We start from the raw sequence: 21260 nt of genomic DNA on the forward strand, positions 1-21260 counted from the left end.
ATCTTTTTTATTATATTCTGAGGAATCAGAGCAAATCTGTTCCAAGCGCTTTTTCGTCAGTCATTCTTTCATTTTATCAATGATGTCGATAGAAAGAAATATGAAAACGCATTATCATTTATTACAGATATACATTGATAACTGGCATATAAATAAAAATGAATTAGTTTTCTTTATTTGTGATCATTTTAAACACTGGTAAAACCAAACATTGTAGTTGCAAAGTGTTTGTCAAAATATAAGAAACATTTTGACATGCAGATGTTTAAACTTAAGTTGAATTTGATATGAAACCTTGCACATGTTTACATTGTGGCTAGTTTTATTTGGGTAAGTGGACTTGCTGTGTAAAATACACGCTCGTTTGTACTGGTAGGCACTTTGTCGTAATTGGTCTGGTATCTTGCGTTGGTAATTGGTTCGCATCTCTCTACCTATATATATACTCGGTAAAAAAAGTCCTGCACAACTGGATGTTTTCTTCATTATAGCGCAAGTTAAAAAATTGCATGCATTTTTGGATTTACCATAGACAACAGATATCTGTTACAAGGACACTGGTCGAAACAGAATGAAAATCGATGCATAAATGATCAAGTTATAACAGCTTATATGCACTGGGGGTAAGCCTTCAAAAATGGCAAAATTAGCAGTAAATTTGAAAAGTGCTCAGAATAGTCTTGCTTGCATTCTTTCCTCACACACTGACCATACACACAGACAAAGTCTTGAATATGAGTAATTTATTCTTTTGTTGATCAATCAAACACCTAGTAAGTAATTACTTAATTACTTTGTTTGTAAAATAAATTTTTTAAAAGAAAATAAACTTGCGACCCGTGTTCAAAGTTTGGCCACTGTCACAGTAATGGCTAATGTACAGTCCGTTAAGACGACTAACTAATGAAGATCGGACTCGTGCCCTGGGACATATACAAGCTGGTATGCGACCCCAGGATGTAGCAGCGATATTTGGAATTCACTGGAGTACTGTTGTTCGTCTTTATCAGCGGTTTCAAGCAGAAACATTCAGCGTGGAGGATATACGCATTATTAGTGTTTGGTAGTAAAACAGTGATTTAACCATTTTTGACAGAGGACCCTTGGGGACTTCTTTTATGGATTACTCAAGAACGGATACTTGGATTTTATTTTCGTTTTCCGTTCTGTGTTAAGCTTTGATATTAGTTTAATCTGGTATATTCATGTTTGTTATGTGTCATATAATAAAAATATAGTCACCCAAAACATCCGTGTGTGCAGAACTTTTTTTACCGAGTATATATACTGGAGAAAGGGGGAGTAAAAGAGGGGTAATTGACAGGGAGAGGGCATAAATGGAAGCGGGGCTGAAAGGAAGTAATATTACAATCATACAAATATGAAACGAAAACCACAAAAAGCAGGTTGAAAATATGTTAGCTGATTTTAAACGGTCAGTAATCTACGCAAAGGAAATTGTGTGTTTAAACGCGTTTGTAACAGGCCATTCTCATCACTTAGTCTAGTCAGACAAGACAGTGTATAAAAAAAAGAAGAAAAAAGGTCAATCTGAGATAACAGTACACCTGTACTCATTAACTTATCTGAAGTCACAGCAACAAAAGTATGAATTTAAGGACACGACTAGATAAGTTACAAGACAAGCATCTACTCCCTACGTCCGTTCTTGTAAAAGCACCACGGATACTATCGCCATAAAATAGGAAAGTGTAGCGACTAACTGAAGATACACTCAGTTTATGTTTTGCAGTACAATGATTGGCTGTCTATCAACATATACTTAAGAAATAATAAATATGTGCCTATATTTTATCAGTTAATAAAATATGGGCAGGAGTTCGGATGCGTAATAATTAAATCACGAGTGCGTAGCACGAGTGATTTAATATTCGCATCCGAATGACTGCCCATATTTTATTAACTGATAAAATTATTGGAACATATTTATTATTTCGATTCTAACCACGCAAAATTCTTCGCATTTTACAGCACTACATTTTAGCTCGATATGTCATTCGGCTGGCCATATGCTATTATAAAAACCTCCCCACGAATGGAAAGCGTTGCATAAAACGGAATTTTCCGATATTCAACAAATTGTAATTAAAGTATTAAGTAGTTACTGCTGTAAAAATGTTATTTTTAATAACATCTATGGTCGGATATAGAAATCAGAAGTAAATACTTCGTTCAAAGTTTATATATGCAGTTTCTAAAAATAGTGCACGTCACCTACATGATGACACTGAAACATACACGCCAGAACATTGCGGCGGCATATAAACACGTAAACACTTGAGTCTGGAAGATTGGAACATGAATTATAATTTATTTACTGTCAAAGTAGAATCTAGTTGACATTTGTGGTGCCTACAGCGCAGAAATTGTAAACTACACACACAACCAGACATAGATGCACTGGTGTTGAAGTTGAAACTTACCGGGCTGAAACATTTTCTTACGGTAAAATTATAAACAAATAAATTCATCAGTTAGAAATTGTTTGTTTCAGAAAATTTGATGTATTTTTTATTACTACTACATATCACTGAAAAAGTCGAGAATTTAGTCGGTATATAACAGAAGCAGAGTAGAATCTCACAGTCGTGTTACAATCGTAGGGTGGAATGGAAGAGCTATATTTTATCGTAGATTCATGTATAGGCGATTTCGCTATATGTTTATATAGCAACTGCTGCGGATCGTGTTAGAATCTGATTTGCTTTCCAGAACAAATATTTAAACTATACTTTCTGGAGTCGTAGCTCGACTTCTTGAGATCTATTCAAATTCGTTAAATACAAAAGCCGCCAATTATGCATTTATATCAATAAAGGCATCAGTCCAGACATGCGTGTAGACAATTCTTGTTCAAGATAAACAAATTATACACAAAACATAATTTTTTCTGGAATTTGTAAAACACATAATTTTGGTACGAAGGAAAACAACAAAATTAGACGCTATTGGCCCGCCTGTGTGGTTTTATTTACTAAATGCTTAGAAATACATAGTGTCAGACTATCAGTAAGGTCATATTCTACTGAATTATGATGAAATTCATTTTCTGATGTCATGTAATAAATCACGTACTGAATGACTTGTCAGTCAATAGTCAAAACTATTACAGCTCGGTTCTTTGTACCTCGAGCAATAGTTTTGACTATTGACTGGCAGCACATTCAGTCTGTGTTTATTATGCTTATATTCAACATTGCGGAGACTGAAAGATCTCTGGCTATAACATTTTGAAAGTATCTGACACGGAACATATAGTAGAGACTTACCCTAAGCCCTCTTTATACAAGGGAAACAATCTGTTTACAGAGTAATTGTTGAGTGAACACCGTTTGTCTATGTTATCAATGCAATGGGAAAGTAAACTATGTTAAATGTTAAGCAGGATAACACATTCATGCATCTATGATTTTCTCATATTTCTAGATATTTTTCCCGTACTTTGACGCATATAGGTATGGTCATTCAGTGTGACATGTTTTCTTATCAAAATAGAAAAATATTTTCATGTTATGTTACATATAAGAAAAATAATCTGTTCTGAGAAACATCATCCTTTAAAAATGCCTCATGAAAATAGGCGTTTAGCAGTTACGCGTATGTAGACATTTTCTTAAGGAATAAAACTTATTCAGGAACTTCACAATGAAAATGGTCTAGATCTTTTCTCAATACAATAAGCAATAAATCTAAGCAAAAATATAACTGTCACATCCTCATATGACTCATTAATTATACCAGATTTCATCAACAGCATGGAACTACATTTTGGACTACTTCAAATGTAACAGTGAGTAGCCACTTCCTGTTTAATCAGTCCTATGCGATTCATAACATAATTTCAAAAGGTCTGGGGTGAAACTAAACAACATGGTAAAACTAATAATTTTATAACTTTTATATTTAACGTATCAACTGCATGTTGACTTAAAATAAACACACAAAAAAAAAAAAACAAGAAAAACAGTACAACAAAGACATATATCTTGTTTATTAAATATTAATCACATATATTAAGAAGAAAAATATATTATGGCATATTATGGCATTATGAAAAAGAGATCATAATATGAGATAAAATGTAAAACTTTATGTACAAAAACAGCAGTACCTCGATCAGCATATGAATAAAATGTATAAAAATAAAAATATCAGCACATGACATACTAATCCTGATTTGTTCAACCATACTGGAATTATAAACACATTATTTGAAAGATACTAAAGTGAACAATCTCTAAATACTGACAGAAATAGATACAGTGCTCTCCAAAAGTTCTGGGGACAATTAAAAAAAATGAACATTTCCCCCAGTAACTTTTTAATATAATTCAATAACTGAAACTTGATAAAAATGTGAATACTGACTATCAAGGGAAAGAATAATATCAAAACAATGGCACATACATGTATTCTATATAGCATTTCAATAATTACTATATAATATCACCTTTTGAAAATATGATGTCGAGGGCACTGTAAATGACTTGTTCAGTAACCAACTGTTACAGTCAGAACTGAACGTTCTTTCATGTTCTGTATAGCAGTTTTCAGAACTGAAACAGTTTCATCAACACGTTTTGTTTTGATCACATATGTACAAGGTATTACTGCATCGCCACCTTTCTACTGGATGCCGGTCAAGAAGGGAAACTTTGTGTTGGTTCTGCTGTTATTTTCGCAAAGAGGTGGTCATTTTGATCAAGAATTTTACAAAAACATCCACCCAAACCTCTTGGTACATGTCCTATGGGAAGCCCTGCTACATTACTTAACTTCAGGTGACGTGCTTCATCAGTCTGCATTTCATGAAGTTCTTGTGGATAACAATCTAAATTTGGAAGCCAAACTAATCAAACTAACTGATCATGAATGTTTCCATATTCTCTATCAACAGTAAGTAAAGGCTCATTTACTTGTGGATGTTTTATTTTGAAGACATGGTAGCCTTTAATTACTGCATGATTTACAAACACTTTCTGCTCTGTTATAGATGGTTGGTTCTTGTTCAGTTGTTACATGAAAAAACAACAACATTATTTTGTAAAGAGTAAAGAAGACTTTATATATTTCTAATGTGTACAACATTTTTACTTGAAGAAAAGTTGAAATAAAATATAGTTATATTTTTATTAATCTTAAGTGAAATAATCTACATGTATGTAAATGACATTATTATTATTATTATTATTATTATTATTATTATACCAGATTTGTTGAGCGCCCTTTTCATATGGAATATACGTTCAAAGGCGCTTTACAACTAAACATGTGACATATCGCAGATATGTAGGAAAATAACAAAACATGACATATGCAATCATAAAACTGAAACTGAACAATTTGATTAAACGCCTTTTTCATAAGGCGATGTACATAATAAAAATAATAGTCATTACAACAATATCATCAATGAACAATGATAATATTTACAGCCTTACTGTAACAAACAGCCATAACCGCATCCCTGCCCTTGAAGGCGATTTACCCCTATTGCCAATAACAGTGTTTTAAGCACCTGGTACGCCCAGACGGGCTGCATATAGAGGTTCAATCCCCCGGTTAATGGTGCAATCATATACTGTATTAGATAGAAATACCACACACTTCAAGTGAAACTCAAGTCTTGCAAAAAACACACACATAGAACGTCATAACACTTAAAATGTGACATGATGAAATAAAAGATGAATTGTCAATTTAGTTAATTACATGATGAATTGTACAGTTAAGAGACCTTCGTCAGTGACGAATGACTTGCCGTAGTTCTGTATCACAAAAATAACGATGGCATATTTATTATGGGTAGAACAGTCACAGTTGGTATCTATGTATTGTAGAAAATTTTGAAAAGGTGTGTTTTGAGAGCTCTTTTGAATGAATAAAGTGATGAATCTTTTCTGAGATTGTCAGGGAGAGAGTTCCATAGTTTTGCGGCAGCAACTCTGAAACTTCTATCCCCGTAGGTAACCAGTCGACTTTTTTGTGGTTGTTGCTGAACTTGCTGACCTTAGATTTCTAGTTGGCACGTACACCTCTAGTAGGTCTCTCATATACACCGGCGGCGACTGTCCATGCAAGGCCTGGAATGTTTGAATGAGAATTTTGTACATAATTACAGTAAACAAATCTCTATTTTTCAGTAGGTAAACTAATATTAGAGATTGTGATTTTTAGATTAAGAAATCTTAATGAAACTACAGCAAGGACAGAGAAAATATCAATAGAAAAAATTTATATAGAATATGTAAATATGTACATTCTGGACAGCAGAAAGGCTCTTCACTTTCAATAATTATTTCCTGTGAACAACAGTCAGTGTGCAGCCACTTCTGGCAGTAGTCACAATTCACCCATGCTTTTCCAAGTCCCAACTCTTGGTCCTCTTTCCTTGACTCTCCACAACCTAGGCATGTAACATTTTCTTCACCATCCTCTTCATTAGGTTCAGTACACAGTGTTCTATCAGACCTACTCTGCTTTACAATTTGATTTTTCTTTTTCCTCTGACCTTTTGATGATTTTTCTTGAGTGGCAGTCATAAATTTATGTTTTGCTTTCTTTTCCTTCTCGGCAAGGGTTTTTTATTTTTGAGAGTTCACGTAAAACCATTGTTCTAATACTTTCAGCGGAGGTAAGATGACGTGGAAGGGTATGTACGAGACGCTTCGGTTGAATTGTTTGGGTTTATCAGATTTAGACAACTCCGTTGACTGATACCGAAGATGAGTCTGCTTGAATATCATCAGACACTATCTGGGGCCGTATTCATAAAGCATCTTAAGTATAAGTATAAGTATAAAAAAATGATTATTTACTTAAGTATTACTTACTATATATTGGGTAGAATTTTTTTTTTACTTAAGTATATTTGTTATTCATAAAACGACTTAATAAGTAATTCTTGTTTTTTATATATTGTGGACGAAAACATTAAAAAACAACCTTAATTTCAGACAGATACAACATGCACAATTATGTTTAAAGTATTTTTATCTGAAAACAACACTTTAATCGTACTCACCACGCTATTGTATTTTCTGACTTAAATCATTTCTTATGTATCTTAAGTTTTAGCTGTTTTATGACTAGAACTTAAGTTTTTACTTAGACTTAAGTTAAAATCACCAAAAACTTAAGTAAAATCTTAAACTTAAGTCAAAACTTATACTTAAGATGCTTTATGAATACGGCCGATGGTGTTGTTTGTCATCTTGTTGTATGGCAACACTGGCTAACATGTCCAATCCAGATGAAGGGTGGACTTCAGTTTGACAACTGCTTGCTTCAGTAACTTCTATTTCTGGTGCTAATGGCATAGCCAGACCCTCACTAGCTGTTCTAAGCTTTTTTGCGCATCAAAACATGGAGATTGTCCAACAACATTGTACCCTTCATCGATACGTTTTTGGTATTTCTGGCTTGTAGGTGTTGTAAGTACTGTTTATAATGCACCCAGAGCACCTTGTGCTTCTAGCTGCTCCTTAGAACACATTTTCACTTTTGCTTTTTGGCTGTCTTCCGTTTCTTCATCACTGTGTGAGTAGGTTAACCCAGGTTTAAGGTCCGAATCCTGAATAACTGTGCTATTATCTGGATATATCCCAGATGATCTGAAGCTGTTGATAAGTATTAAAGGTTTGTAAAATAATAGATAGGCTTCCTTCAACTTTTCAGCAAATGAGTCCTTGCCTATTGGAACACCAGGATATTCTCTGGAATGAGCTCTAGCAACAGCATGCCATTTCTGTTTCAAGAGCCCAAAGATACCATTATCCAAGGGGTGCATTCGGTGCGTAACATTCTGTATTATTCAGTATAGGAGGATTCCATCTCTTTTGGCACTTTCAAAAGCAGTCATACTTATGTGGCTGCTCACACTGTCAATTAACAATACCACTGGTCTGTCTTTTGACGCATGTTTGCTAAAGTGATTTAAAAACACCTCATAGGTTAAACTATCCATCCAACCCGTTTTTGTGAATGCCACATCACTACCAACTATGCCCCAAGTCAATACATTGTAGCCACGGGGCTTGGGCTCCTCCGGATAAACCATGAATGGTGGTATCATGGTTCCATCTGCACAACCACGAAACATTACTGTTAATCTTTGCTTGCTTGCCCCTGAAACATGTGGTACTGGTGTATTTTTATTTCTAGCAGGACCGAAGACCTTTCCAGCTTTAGTAGCCATGATGAAATTAGTTTCAGCTGCATAATAAATACACTTGGACTTATGCAGCAACCCATTTCCAATCAAGAAGTCCCTGAATTTGCTGTACCCTCACATCCATTGCTTCTCTTGTAAGTTTGGCCCGGCTTGACTCTAAGGGAGTTTTATTCCTAATTACAACTATGTGTCCATTCCTGTCCATGAATTTCTGATACCAAGTATATAATGGCTTGTCATTTACAAATGGAGTATTTCTTTTCTACCTCTTTACAACACTTTGAATAAAGTCAAAAATTTCGCCTGGCTTTAGCCCCATTCCCTTCTGGGCCATTTCTTTGAGCCATTTTGCCGTAGCCTCTTCCTCATGCTTACCGAAGACAGGTTGTCGGCTATTTCTGCTGTCCAAAGCTACTTCACCAGACAGGCGTCTTCTTAAATAACTTACAGAAACAGCTGCTTGTCTGATCGAGGTTTTCTTGCCCATTTTCCTGGAGACAGGCTTCCTGTATCATATTTCTGAAATGTTGAGAAAACAATACATGCCAGAATCTAAATGGCTAGACAAGATAGCACTTGGGCCCAGGAGTGCTCACCTGATTACACAATATTAATGGAAAGTCAGTCAGAAGACAGCTATATTTCCTTGGTACAGAGATAACTTAATCTTGACATTTGACACGAAATCAAAGGCTCTAACCTGGAACTGTGACCTTGCGTCAGAATGGTTGCAATGTGAGTTCAGCATGTCATTTCAGTGAGTTACACATTTTGTGTAAGCTTCATTGAAATCTGTCAAGGGGTTCAAAAGATACTTAGCAGATATGATTTTGTTACTGAGGGACGGTTAAGCACCATTCATATAAAATAGATAATGTCATTTGAATGAAAGGTTCATTTGAATGATGGATGACGGGCATAGGGTGATCAGGTGAGCTATAAAGGCTATATCTAGATGTTGCTGATTACATACTATATGGAGTTGCATTATATTTTATGTTTATTTATTTATACATTACATTAAAATAGAAGTATGATTTCCTAGTAATAGCCATGATATCCTACTCTGTTTATATTGCATTAGTTAGGGTTCAAATCCATGGCCACAGATGAAACCGTGAGTATTTCCCTAGCCTTGTGCTCTGTATTCAATGCGAAACTGGCTTCATTTTACATTTTTCTCATAATGTACAGTAGTGGTAATGGAATATCAAGAATTATGTGTTGAACATTATTAACATAAGCTGTAAAACTTGATTTACAATGTACCTGAAACAAATTAGTATACACTTATTTATATTATTATAAAAAAATGAATTGCATTAATTACCCCCTTCAAAGACTTTGCAGTCTTGACTGCAGGACTGCACTGTGCAGATTTCACTGGGTTTTTCCGTGTTTTACCCATGGTGCATCTGGTTGGCTATTGTATCTGCAAATATAAATAAAATACCAAGAGTTTATGGAATATGTCCGACTAGGGAGATGCATTGTATTTTGTTTCCTTTTTCAGTTTTTTATGCATAATGTTAGTCTACTGTGCATTTATACTGTGTGTAATATGCTAATTGTTGTCATTAAAACCATGCTACACAACATAGAAGATCAAGATATATGTCCAATGATTAGAAATAAATTCCATTCTGTTCTGTTCTATTCATGAGACAGCATGTGTACTCAACAGTAAATTACAAGACTACAATACAGTACTTCTTTACAATTAAAACAGAATTTTCATGATGATATATCAAGTTATAATGAATACTTTGCATGTGGACCAAGTTTAAATACCAAAGGTATCCATTGAACAACAGAGCATGCTGCAAAATAGCATTAAATCTAGTGTGTGACAAGTTAAGATAATGTCTATACGGCCCCAACTTATATAGCATGTGTAACAGAAATGATTAGCGAGCGGCCTTTAAATGATGCTGTTTTACTCGCTTAAATGAAATGCCAAGTCATAATGAACATAAATACACAAAAAATACCAACCCCTTTTGCTATTTATATTCTTAGAATAAAACAAATCTCTCTCCAACTTTCAAGCTCCTCGAAACCGCCATCCAAAAAACGCAGCATCCAAAACCTCGTTTTGAAACTGCAAGTTCTTATTGGCCCAGATTTCACACAAGTATTGTAAAATGCGTTCGTTTAGCGAGGAAATGTTTACTTTACATGACCCAATAGAAAAAAATAGAGTTTCAGAACATACTCACACTGCACCAAGCTTTATTTCAGAAAAGTGTGTCGGAACTGATTGAATACCGGAACTGATTGGATGACTGTATATGGTAACAGAGACTGTTCTTTCCAGCAATAACTTTTTCAACATTTTTACTTTGTGAAATCCTGTGGGTCTTAACTTTTAAAAAAAAATTCGTCTGTTTATTCATACACAAAAAATGTCATAATGGAATGGCAGTATAGTAGTCGCAACTTGACCGCGATGGTTGATCTTAGGCCGATTATTCATATCTCATTGTAGAAATAAGGGGTGCTTAGGGTAGCCGTGTATATTTATATGGAATTAGTAGCGTTACCATACATTACTGTCATTTGAAAATGGCTTTTTCCTTAGATGCCCGAAAAATCATTTCAAATGTTACTAAATATTTTGAAAAAGATACTTCAAATCCAGCTTTTACTAAAAGGTATGATTAAACCAACGTCTTTCAATAAAAAAGTATGAAAACTAAATAAAATAAAAAAAAATAAAAAACACAAAATATAATAAAAAAGAAATAGCAAACGACTAAAAACCGAAATAAGCTGAAAGAGATAAAATAATTTTAAAAAATCCATCACAGGGATCGAACCTTATACTCTGTATACTGTGTAATCATTAATATTCGTGGGGGACTAATTTTCGTGGATTTCGATGTTGAGTCAATCCACGAAATTTAATCCCAACGAACAAGTAAAATTCCCATTTACTTTATGTTCAAAAGTTGTAATCCACGAATTCATATCCCCACGAAATTGCCATTTTGACCAAAGTATAACTTACAGTATAACTTAACCAAAACAAGTATTTGAATTCAAGCGCTTACACCACTGCAGTAAATATATATCACGATAAATCTACGTCAATTTTAAATTTATGAATGCAGAGAGATGAAGCGGTTTTCGTACACTCCTTTTCAATAATAGGTTGTGCCACATTATGTATTATGATACAAAGGTCAACCATCGGTGTCAAGTTGCGTCTGCTATAATTGACTTGATCTTTACATAGCTTTCTTTTCAGAGTGTAGAAATTATGCGTGCCTAAAAGTAAAAGTACTAGGTCAATAGTCACGTAAGCATATAATAACGTCTTAGCGGAGTGTAGAATACTTCATGTTAGTATGCCATCCAGCTGGCTAACAGAAGGTCAGAGGTCCTACCTAGGTGCCCTCAGATTACCTGAAACAATATATGAAGGAACGCTTGGGGACTTCCTTCAACAATAAAAGGCCAATATATGTCCCAACATTATATCGCTGTGCCTCTAAACCCAACAACAACACCAACAATAAAACAACATACAGCACTTAGAAATTGGCACGATGGGGGCAAGCTGAATGAAGTTACTAATAATGAATTTATATACATAAAAATGCTGATCAGCCCCAGTGTGCGTTAAGGCAATTATTTTACAAGATAAATAGATGAAACAACCAAGGAGGAATACACATTACCTTTCTGGTAAATATGTTCTTATAGCTATAAATATAAAAAATCGGGTGTCCCAATCGTACATAAATATCTTGAAATATGCCACATCATAGTGAAATACTTTATCAGAACTAAATTTGAAGGTGTGTCAAGCCGAAAGAAAAGTGGTTGTTTGATGACAACGTTAATCGCAAATGTTGTTGGTTAAAGTTTGTTTCAAAAAAGCTTTGAGAAAACCTAGGTATTCACGGCATGTTCTAATCTCTGGCCTGGCCTGGCCCGGCCTGGCCTGGTCCGATGAGCCCATTTTTCGACTGGGCCGGGCCAGGCCAGGCCAGGCCATAGATTTCAATTTTGTAAAAGGTGAAAAGGATTTCTATAGCATCTTTAAAATCTGACTTTTGGAACTTATTAATTGAGGAATAAGTTTGGATATTTCAGACATTATATTAATACATTTTGAATTCCCACTCTGTAAAATTATACACCTGGGAATAAGCCTGTAGCTAACATAACTCTAATTTAAAGGCGATGCCTGGTTAATTGTTATGACTATTATCAGGGGATCTCCACCTCAATTGACTCTTGACTGGTGGCTTGGTTTTCCCCCAATTGAATAACCTAACTAATTATTATTATTTTGTCTATAATAGTATTGAGGATTATTCAGTATTGTCCGAAATTATTGAACTACCACTGAAGAATATTCCGTATGCTTCCGTAAATAAATTTTCGGTGCCCAAACATAAATAAAAATACAAATATTGAAAACCAAATAAAATATAAACATTTCTTTACCGCCAGGTCGTACATGCAGATATAGTTGTGCTGACAAAACGTTCGGTTACCAATCTCGGGACTGTGAGTTCGAGACACCTGTTGGACCATTTTCATTATCATTTTTTTTTTAATTTCATCTGTAAACTTAGCATGCAGGAAAACTGTCACTTGTCGTGATTTATTGTTCATTTATTGAAAGAAATACACAAGTATTTGACATTCTTCTACATACAAGTTATTACCATAAAATGTTGTAAGAATAAAAACAGTATCAATAAAATGACATTATATTGATTTAATGAAAACAATCTGTATTGAAATCGAACCCACGGTAACATGCGTGAAAGTCGGAGAACTTATCACTACGCCACTGTGCCATTGGTAAACTATGCATGTTATTTTGGTCAATTTAGATATTTTCAGGTTACAAATATGGTGTAAAATAAAGAAAACGCCCGAAAATATTGGCGAAGATTAATGAGTGGCACCTGTCAATACTAACGGACAACAACTTTCAATTTATAAAATAATGCTGTCTCCGTTCTAGGATCTGGGATAGTATGATGCAAGGAAGCGATAAATAAATTTTGGAGTTTAGGTTATACAAATACTGAATATTTTTGTAAGACTGTTTTTATATTGATCTAAGTATGTGAAAAAAAATCCTACACTTTTGTAAAACAGGCTCAAGAGCATCTTTTAGCGTTAAATATACCACTTAAAAATAACATAAACACAATGCACCATTATTTTTTGTGCAAGAAAAATATCAACAATCTAAAATGCCAACACTCTGGCAATGAGTTAGAGGTCCCACAATGAATATTATATTCAATACTCTTCCATAAATTGAACATCAGCTTAATTAAACCAAACACACATTAAAAGTTCAACTGAACAGTTAAGAGGTCAGCTAATGATAGTAGGGACACAACCTGTAATTACAATTCCCAAAGAGATGCATTCACTGCATGCAAATATTCAGTTATATTGCAGCAGGTAAACTTATCAATGAAATTAGCCATTAGATTTAAAACCAAGTGTTAAAGTTGACTTTAAATAATTTAATCACAGAAGAAATGGGTAGTTATCATTTAGTTACACCATTTTCTTCAGTGCAAATCTGTATTCTCCAGAGGATTGGTTTCTCATTTTGTTTGACCTGCAGCAAGTAAACAATACAGGTTAATACTGCCTGCTACTGTAATTGTATATTTAGATTTTATGGCATTCATTTCTCTATGTACAATAAAATCTGGCCTGGCCTGGCCTGGCCTGGCCTGGCCCAGTCGAAAATTGGGCTCATCGGGCCAGGCCAGGCCAGGCCAGGCCAGGCAAGAGATTAGAACATGCCGGTATTCACTGGACACGTTGCCAATTGTGGCGTTGTAAATACTTCGGGGCAAATAGAATATTAGAAGATATTGTTAAACCTCACATAAATGCTCAATGCAAATTTCCCATTAGTTTAAATTGAATAATACATCACATCCCCAACGATTTAATATCTCATGCGCAAAATCATGTATTCTTTTTTGCGCATGTGATATTATCCGAAAGTTAATGGCTAAACGTGGCAGGAACTTGAAGTAAAAAGCAGGCACCATATCCAAGGGGTGATTATACAATACCCAAAGCCATGAAAACGAGAGTATTGGAACCACCCAGGCCGAAATGTTCAAGCTGAAACAACTTAACAGTACTAATAACACGACACAAAAGTCGTGCTGAACGATCTGAGAAGACCGAAATTTAACAGGGGAGTGTACGGGGAGACCATTTACAGCCGCCACACGGCACAAACAACGCTGCTGTGATAATAAAATAGATAAAGTGAAAACTCTACAGGTCGCGCAACTCAACAAAAAAAAGGAAACTGTTGCAGGCTCGGTTTTATTGAGCCTGTTCATGGACGGTAGTGAAACTGCATGCTACCGACCACGCCCTCTACCCCGGGTTGATCTGAACTCAACATTTACGCATGCTACAAACCTAGATACAGATTCAGATTTGCCTAAAGGTTGTAACAAATGTAAACGTGTTAATGACAAACAGTGTACATCAACATACGAGTACTATACGCTCATACAAGTCCTGACTTGTTTTTATATGATTTATTATTTCCAGATGAATATGTTTGTACAAAGATATGATTTCTCTTGCAACTGCCTGAACTGATGAATGATATCATGATAACGAATGCTGATTTACAGTACATCGTTAAAATAATTAAACTTAAAGACCTCAATTAATACGAAAACATATTTTCTCCTTTTATATGTTTTCGTTAAATCATCAAATCTGATTAAAATAATAGTCAGACATTGGTACAATAAAATTTTCATGCAGGAGATTACGGACAACTAGGGCACGCGGTGCAACACTAACACATGCCACATTGTCATTTGGGACTCGTTCAAGAGCGAATGTTAATTTAGCAGAGTCTACGAATTCAATTTATCTGACTGGCTGTTCCGAGGGTAAAATTTGTATGAAAGTGGCATTTTATGTTCGGTATGGCTGTGGCTGTATTGGTAATGTTTTAGCTCCATATACTAATTCATAAATATCAAATATTATATACTTTTATTAACGGAATTATAGCTTTCTAAAATGATTTATCATTGTTGTCTTCAGACTTTTGATGTGTATGTGTAGACAAAGGGTTTTGATATCTAGAATAGATATTTACTTTTATGAACGGAATTACAGCTTTTCCACATGATTTATTCCCTGTCTTCAGACATTTGATGTGAACGTGTTGTCTTAAACTTTAATACAAAGGGATTTGATATCTAAAATAGAAAATGACGCCTGCAGTTTGGCCTATTTATTTTCCCTAAGCAAGTACTGATTAGGAAACAGTTATACGTCGATGGTGCGGCGTCTCTCCATCGTTGTAAAATATACTATTTGATTTAGGCTCTTTAACGGATTATTTAAATATGACGACTAGTTTGATTTGAAGATTGACCTGTTTCAAACTTTATACGTGAAATATTACTTGCATCCACGGAAACACACTTAAACGTGGAGGTTCGAAAGTGCACTTCTATAAAGACATAACTGCACATCTTAATTAACCACCCAGAAGATAAAATACGCCCACCATATTATCATGTAAACCTTAATTCTATACATATTGTAGAACTATCAAAGCTTTACTTTAATAATTAATATGTTTTTATATTGGCATGTCTCTTCAACATAAAGCATGAAAATCTTAGTTAAAGTTATCTATAATTTATATTATTTTATTCAAATGTAGACAAATTCAGTACCACTGAAAAAAAAATAAAAAAAGTAGTGAAAGTAGCAATTTCATTTCAATGGTATATTTCAGTATTTCACTAAAAGTAAAACATTATATCAGAAAACATATTAGGCTCTATGCAATTCATCAAAGAAAAAAAAACGTTTACCGTCTAAATTTGGAAAGAATAAGATTAAAATTAGTCGTATATTTTTCATCCCTGTTCAATGTCCTTACAAGTTTAAAAATAAGCTGCCTTTTTCATAAATTTGCTGTTTAAAACAAGCATTGCAAAAATGTTTATTTAAAGGGTGAAAAAAATTAGAGAGGAAAACAATACTCATGTGGGGTTCAAACTGAATAACATTCAGTCCAAACATGAACGCTCTGTGCTACGGAGTCAACAGAAGAATATCAAACAGGAGGTTCTAAATGGAGTATCTAAACCTTATATTTACCGGAAGTGATGGTCTTACGTCATTTATCCGGAAAACATGAAATAATGCCTGGCAACCGTTATACGGGTAGCTTAATTTGTTGCTAGGAATTTGTTATGTACCGTGTATTAAATGTTAAACAGTCAGCGCTACTTAGTTTTGACAATAGATAGATTTTATCGTAAAATTATTAAAACAAATAATATAAAATAAATAGCTACATAAGGAATCCGACTGACTTTTGTTGAATTGCGAAAAAATGAATCACAAAAACCTATGTAATTTATTTGGCCATATGATTGAAAATAGGTGCATTTATAACTAGCTAAGGGAAAGTTTCATTAAAATCTACATTATGGAACTGTTTCTATTCTAGGAATATCTGGTTCGGTCGGTAACGAGGCTCTGCAGTTACCCGACAGCCGGAAATTCCCATCTGGACCTACAACAAAGGGTAGATTTTTTGTATCTTATGGTTTTACCTGGAACAATCAGTACAGGTGTTATTTGAAAAGGCCTTGTCGTGACCCTAGTTGGGCTCGAGTCCTCGAACTCCGGATTGAGCGGCCGACACCTTAACCATCAGACCACCGATCACCACATGCTGTACCATTGAACATTCATTCTTTTCACAAAAGCTTATATAAGGGAACATCTATCTAAGAAAAAAAAATTAATAATCATTTAGTATAAAACTTTTGAGTAATGCTGCTTTAAGGCTCCGTAAGCTAAGATACCATTTCTTAATTCCAGTATGTTTAGTTCTGCCGATTGTTTTCTCGTTTCGAGCAAGCCATTTTTTAGCTAGGGAACATTTGCCGCTTTTCATGGAATTAAACACTAGTGCATCATTGAAGTTTTTATGTGCACCGCCGTATGAACACATCTGCGGATGTATCTAAATTGTGTTTGGTACTTGTAATACCTGCTCAAACCGTGGCTAGAGGGCGTGGGCGGTAGCATTATTTTACTACCGTCTATGATCAGGCTCAATCAAACCAAGCCTGCAAGAATTTCATTTTTTTTTTTGTGTTGAGCGACTTGTGTAGTTTCCACTTTTTCTATTTTATCCAATCAATTTAACTAATCCATGTTTCGAAGATGGCCACAGGCTGATTATTTGAAGCAAAAGTTCACCTTTTAAGAACAATTATATACAACAGTCTTCTGTCAAATACAAGCAATCAAGGAGAACACAAACCGGTTGGACTGTTGTTTAAGCGACTGAAGTTGCACTGCGTTCATAAAGTTTGTAAAAATTAACGAGCCTGCACATCATAGTAATGTTGTTCGTAATCAAACTATGACATTCAAACATGTTTCACTCCTGCATGCAACAAACGCCGTTGGCCATTCTGTATCAAACATATCTGGCATACCCATAGCCTTCGTCTTTTTTACACATGAATCTGCACTGTGCTCGACCACGCGGTATATCAGATACTGAGACACTGCGTGGGTATCTAATACATAACATAAATAAAAGTACGCATCTTGGCAATGTGTCAAAACGGATTGTTCCATAAATGCATAGCTGCAAATTTGTCTCGATATGTGACGCTAATCTTAACTAGGAAAGAATAATGTTGTTAAAAACTTGCATATTCTCTCAAGTTCTTAACTGTGACTGATTGGTGTTATTTACATAAAAATGAATTAATAGTTTTTTATGGATGAAAGTTTCAGAAGTGCTGCTTAATATCGGTTTTTACTTTTGTTTAATACATCAGTATTTCCGAAATATGCAGACCTTGCTGTACTGGTAGGAATTAATTTTAATCGATGTTTTGAGGATGAAAAATGTCATATAACAAAGATAGAGCATTTGGAAATATAAAATTTCAAAGTCTTTGACTAAATTTAAGAAATTCATCAAACGCTTCCACGCCAAGAAAATGGGTAACATTTAAATATGCGCAATTTCTGAAAAGTCATCTATCTTCCATTTTACATTGATTTACATCTAGGCGTATAAAATTGACATGATTGATATCTTAAGTCAGCAGAACTTATTTTAAACTTTGCATTGTCATCCGTGACTGGAGGCTCTAAGATAAATTGTGGATCGAATCGATAGACCATTTGAATGCTACCAACTACGTTTGCCAAGAACCATCACATTACTGAGCATCATACCTTTTAGCACAAGTAAACTATACCGTATGTAAGCCAAAATAATGACAACAAAATTGTGGGACAAGTACAATCTAAGACGAAAATCTTTAGATGTTATTACATGAAGCCTTTATCCGACTTACATTTACAGATATTTACATATACGGTCTACGTTTTCTGGGTTAATGGTTATTGCATTTTTAAATAATCCTTACGTTAAATTCCTGACATGGTTTATAACATGTTTGTTTTCTCAAATGCAATTTATGTTTTCCTTCAACTTCCTTGAGAGTAGGCAGGTTCTATAACATGCGTAAAATGAATACTACATATGAGCTTTTGGTAAAACACATAATGTTCCCAAGAGAGCATGTCCATTATCATCCCGAGACTTACCATGACCCTGACGTTAAACCAACTTTTCTCAAAATAAAAGGGAAGAAGCAATCATCATATGATGTTTGTGGAAAGTAGGCTAAAGCAGTCTAGTTACTGAACTGACACTTTCAGTCCCTAAATCACTATGACCTTATCCTTTGACCTTCTTATACCAAAACAATTGAAGGCAGAAACTGTCTTCAGTTACTGGGCGGAAACCAGTTTCTGCTTGAGGTCAGTGGACTTGACCTCTGACCTCCGAGGCCATAGGGCCATTTACTGACATGCAATTTGACAACTGCAGGCCAAAACATTCTTTGCTCGATTCCAGTCTCGGTGTCAGCAGTAAACAATAAGGGCCATCTACTGAACACAGAAAATCATCCTATAAAGTTTGACAACTGTAGGTCAAAAGCGGTCTTCACGTATTGAGCGAAAACCGTTTTTAGTCCGCTTCTATCTTGATATTTGACCTACTGATCCCCGCAATTATCTACTGACCTGATGCAATATTCCTATATTGCCCGAATCAGACAGAACACAATATACCATCATTATACCGAAATGTGAGTGGTGCATACAGATTAAATATGGATACTAATATTAGAATAGTTTCATAAAACTGTATTTAAAAACCTCAGAATGACTTGTACTGCCCTGCAGTAAGACTTTCATGCAAGAAAACCATTCTGCTCCATTGTTTAGAGGATAACTTATGGCGTCCAATACTTCAAGTGCACGTAAATTACTATTATTGTTTTACCATGTCGTACTTTTTGAAAATTTATTGCAATCTCATTTTTATATACTTTTATCCATTTACTTATTTCTACCTCAAAACATATCTTCGACACCTTTGAAGATATGATACTGAATAGTCTATTCGAATAAGACACACGCACACGCACGCACGTATGTAAGCAATGTGCTTGCATTTTGTGATATGTTTTATCCTTCAGAAAATATATTTAAATCAACCGGCCTGTTAGAAATTTTCACTGTAGCTGCCTACTTTGTAATGTGTGACTCTTGCTGTGTTTGCTGTGCCCAGTGCTGCTAGCGAGTTTATCGTATCTTTCAATTTTGTACTAGTCAGAATAAACCTCCAACGCAATGTAGGAAGATACATAAAGAACTGCATAGAGATAAAAGACACATATTCACTACACTTACTTTGGAAGTAAACTTGCTCATAAATCGCATAAACAATAGAAAAATTGGAAACTCCACAGGTCGCTAAACACAACAAAAACGAAAATGTTGCAGGCTCGGTTTGATTGAGCCTGTTCAAGAACGGTAGTGGAAATGCATGCTGCCGTCCACGCCCTCTAGCCCCGGGTTGAGCAGAACTCAACATTTACACATGCTAAAAGTACAAAAAAAACAATTTAGAGACATCCGCAGATGTGTTCATACGGCGGTGCACATGGAACCTTCAATGCTACACTAGTGTGTAATTCCATGAAAAACTGAAAACTGAAACTGAAACTGTTTTATTTGATTAAACGCCTATTTTTACGCAAAACATATTCAACGGCGTTTTACAAATACATAAAAAATACGACAAAAGTTAAGATATGTTAAATGGCATATGACATAAATAAGCATAAATATCATTGTGAATAAACTATTTAGTAAGCATTAAACAAAAGATGAGGCATTAGATAAGATTAATAAAACATTAGAACATTAAGATACAGTACTGTTTGTTATTAAGTAAGAATAAGTGGGTTATTGCGGCATGTCTAGAAGTTATTACAAACAACTGTATTTTGTATTTGTTATAAAATAATTCATATTCGAATGTATTTACACAATAAAATCATCCAGTTCACGTTACTTCAATCTCTTAAAAATTACAATCACAGTCTCTAAAAGAGTGCAAAGTAATTTCCAAAATAATGAGTTTTCAACTTCATTTTGAAAACATCCATTGTGTCTGAGTTCCTTATTTCGAGAGGCAATTCATTCCAGAGTTTAGGTCCATCAGTACCAAAACTTCTGTCGCTGAACGTTGTGCGCTTGTTGAAAGGAACAACGAAACAACCAGTAAAGGAATTTGAAGAACGCAAGTTCCTTATCTGTGTTTGTTTTATGAGAAGTTCAGAAAGATATTCTTGGGAGTTTCCAACTGAACAATTATACATGTAGGTGAGCATTTTGAATGTGATTTTGGCCTTGATTGGTAGCCACTGAAGATCATACAGGGCTTGCTTGGAACTGTCATATTTTCAGGACAAGTTTTGCACACATGTTCTGAATTCGTTACATTTTGTTTTCTTCGCTTTGAGCAATACCATACAGAATGACATTACAATAATCTAAATGGGATATCACCAATGACAGGACAAGGGTTTCGGTAGCCTCTTTGGTAAGATACATCCGGATACATTTTACTCTGAAGTAGTTGAGCACTGCTGTTCTACACATTCGTTTTACATGC

The 21260-nt window shown here is 34.7% G+C and overlaps 1 long non-coding RNA gene across 1 annotated transcript; it reads right to left on the bottom strand.

Annotated features, from left to right (window-relative positions):
* Positions 1–3997: 3997 nt before the first annotated feature.
* Positions 3998–16965, bottom strand: LOC128555183 (uncharacterized). Its single transcript, XR_008369862.1, has 4 exons — positions 16807–16965; positions 9525–9626; positions 8643–8713; positions 3998–6104 (listed from the first exon to the last, which is right to left on the bottom strand). It is a non-coding gene; the product is annotated as an uncharacterized LOC128555183 (long non-coding RNA).
* Between the last annotated feature and the right edge of the window lie 4295 nt (positions 16966–21260).

The sequence above is a fragment of the Mercenaria mercenaria genome, chromosome 2 (assembly GCF_021730395.1).
Source record: "Mercenaria mercenaria strain notata chromosome 2, MADL_Memer_1, whole genome shotgun sequence".
NCBI lineage: Eukaryota > Metazoa > Mollusca > Bivalvia > Venerida > Veneridae > Mercenaria > Mercenaria mercenaria.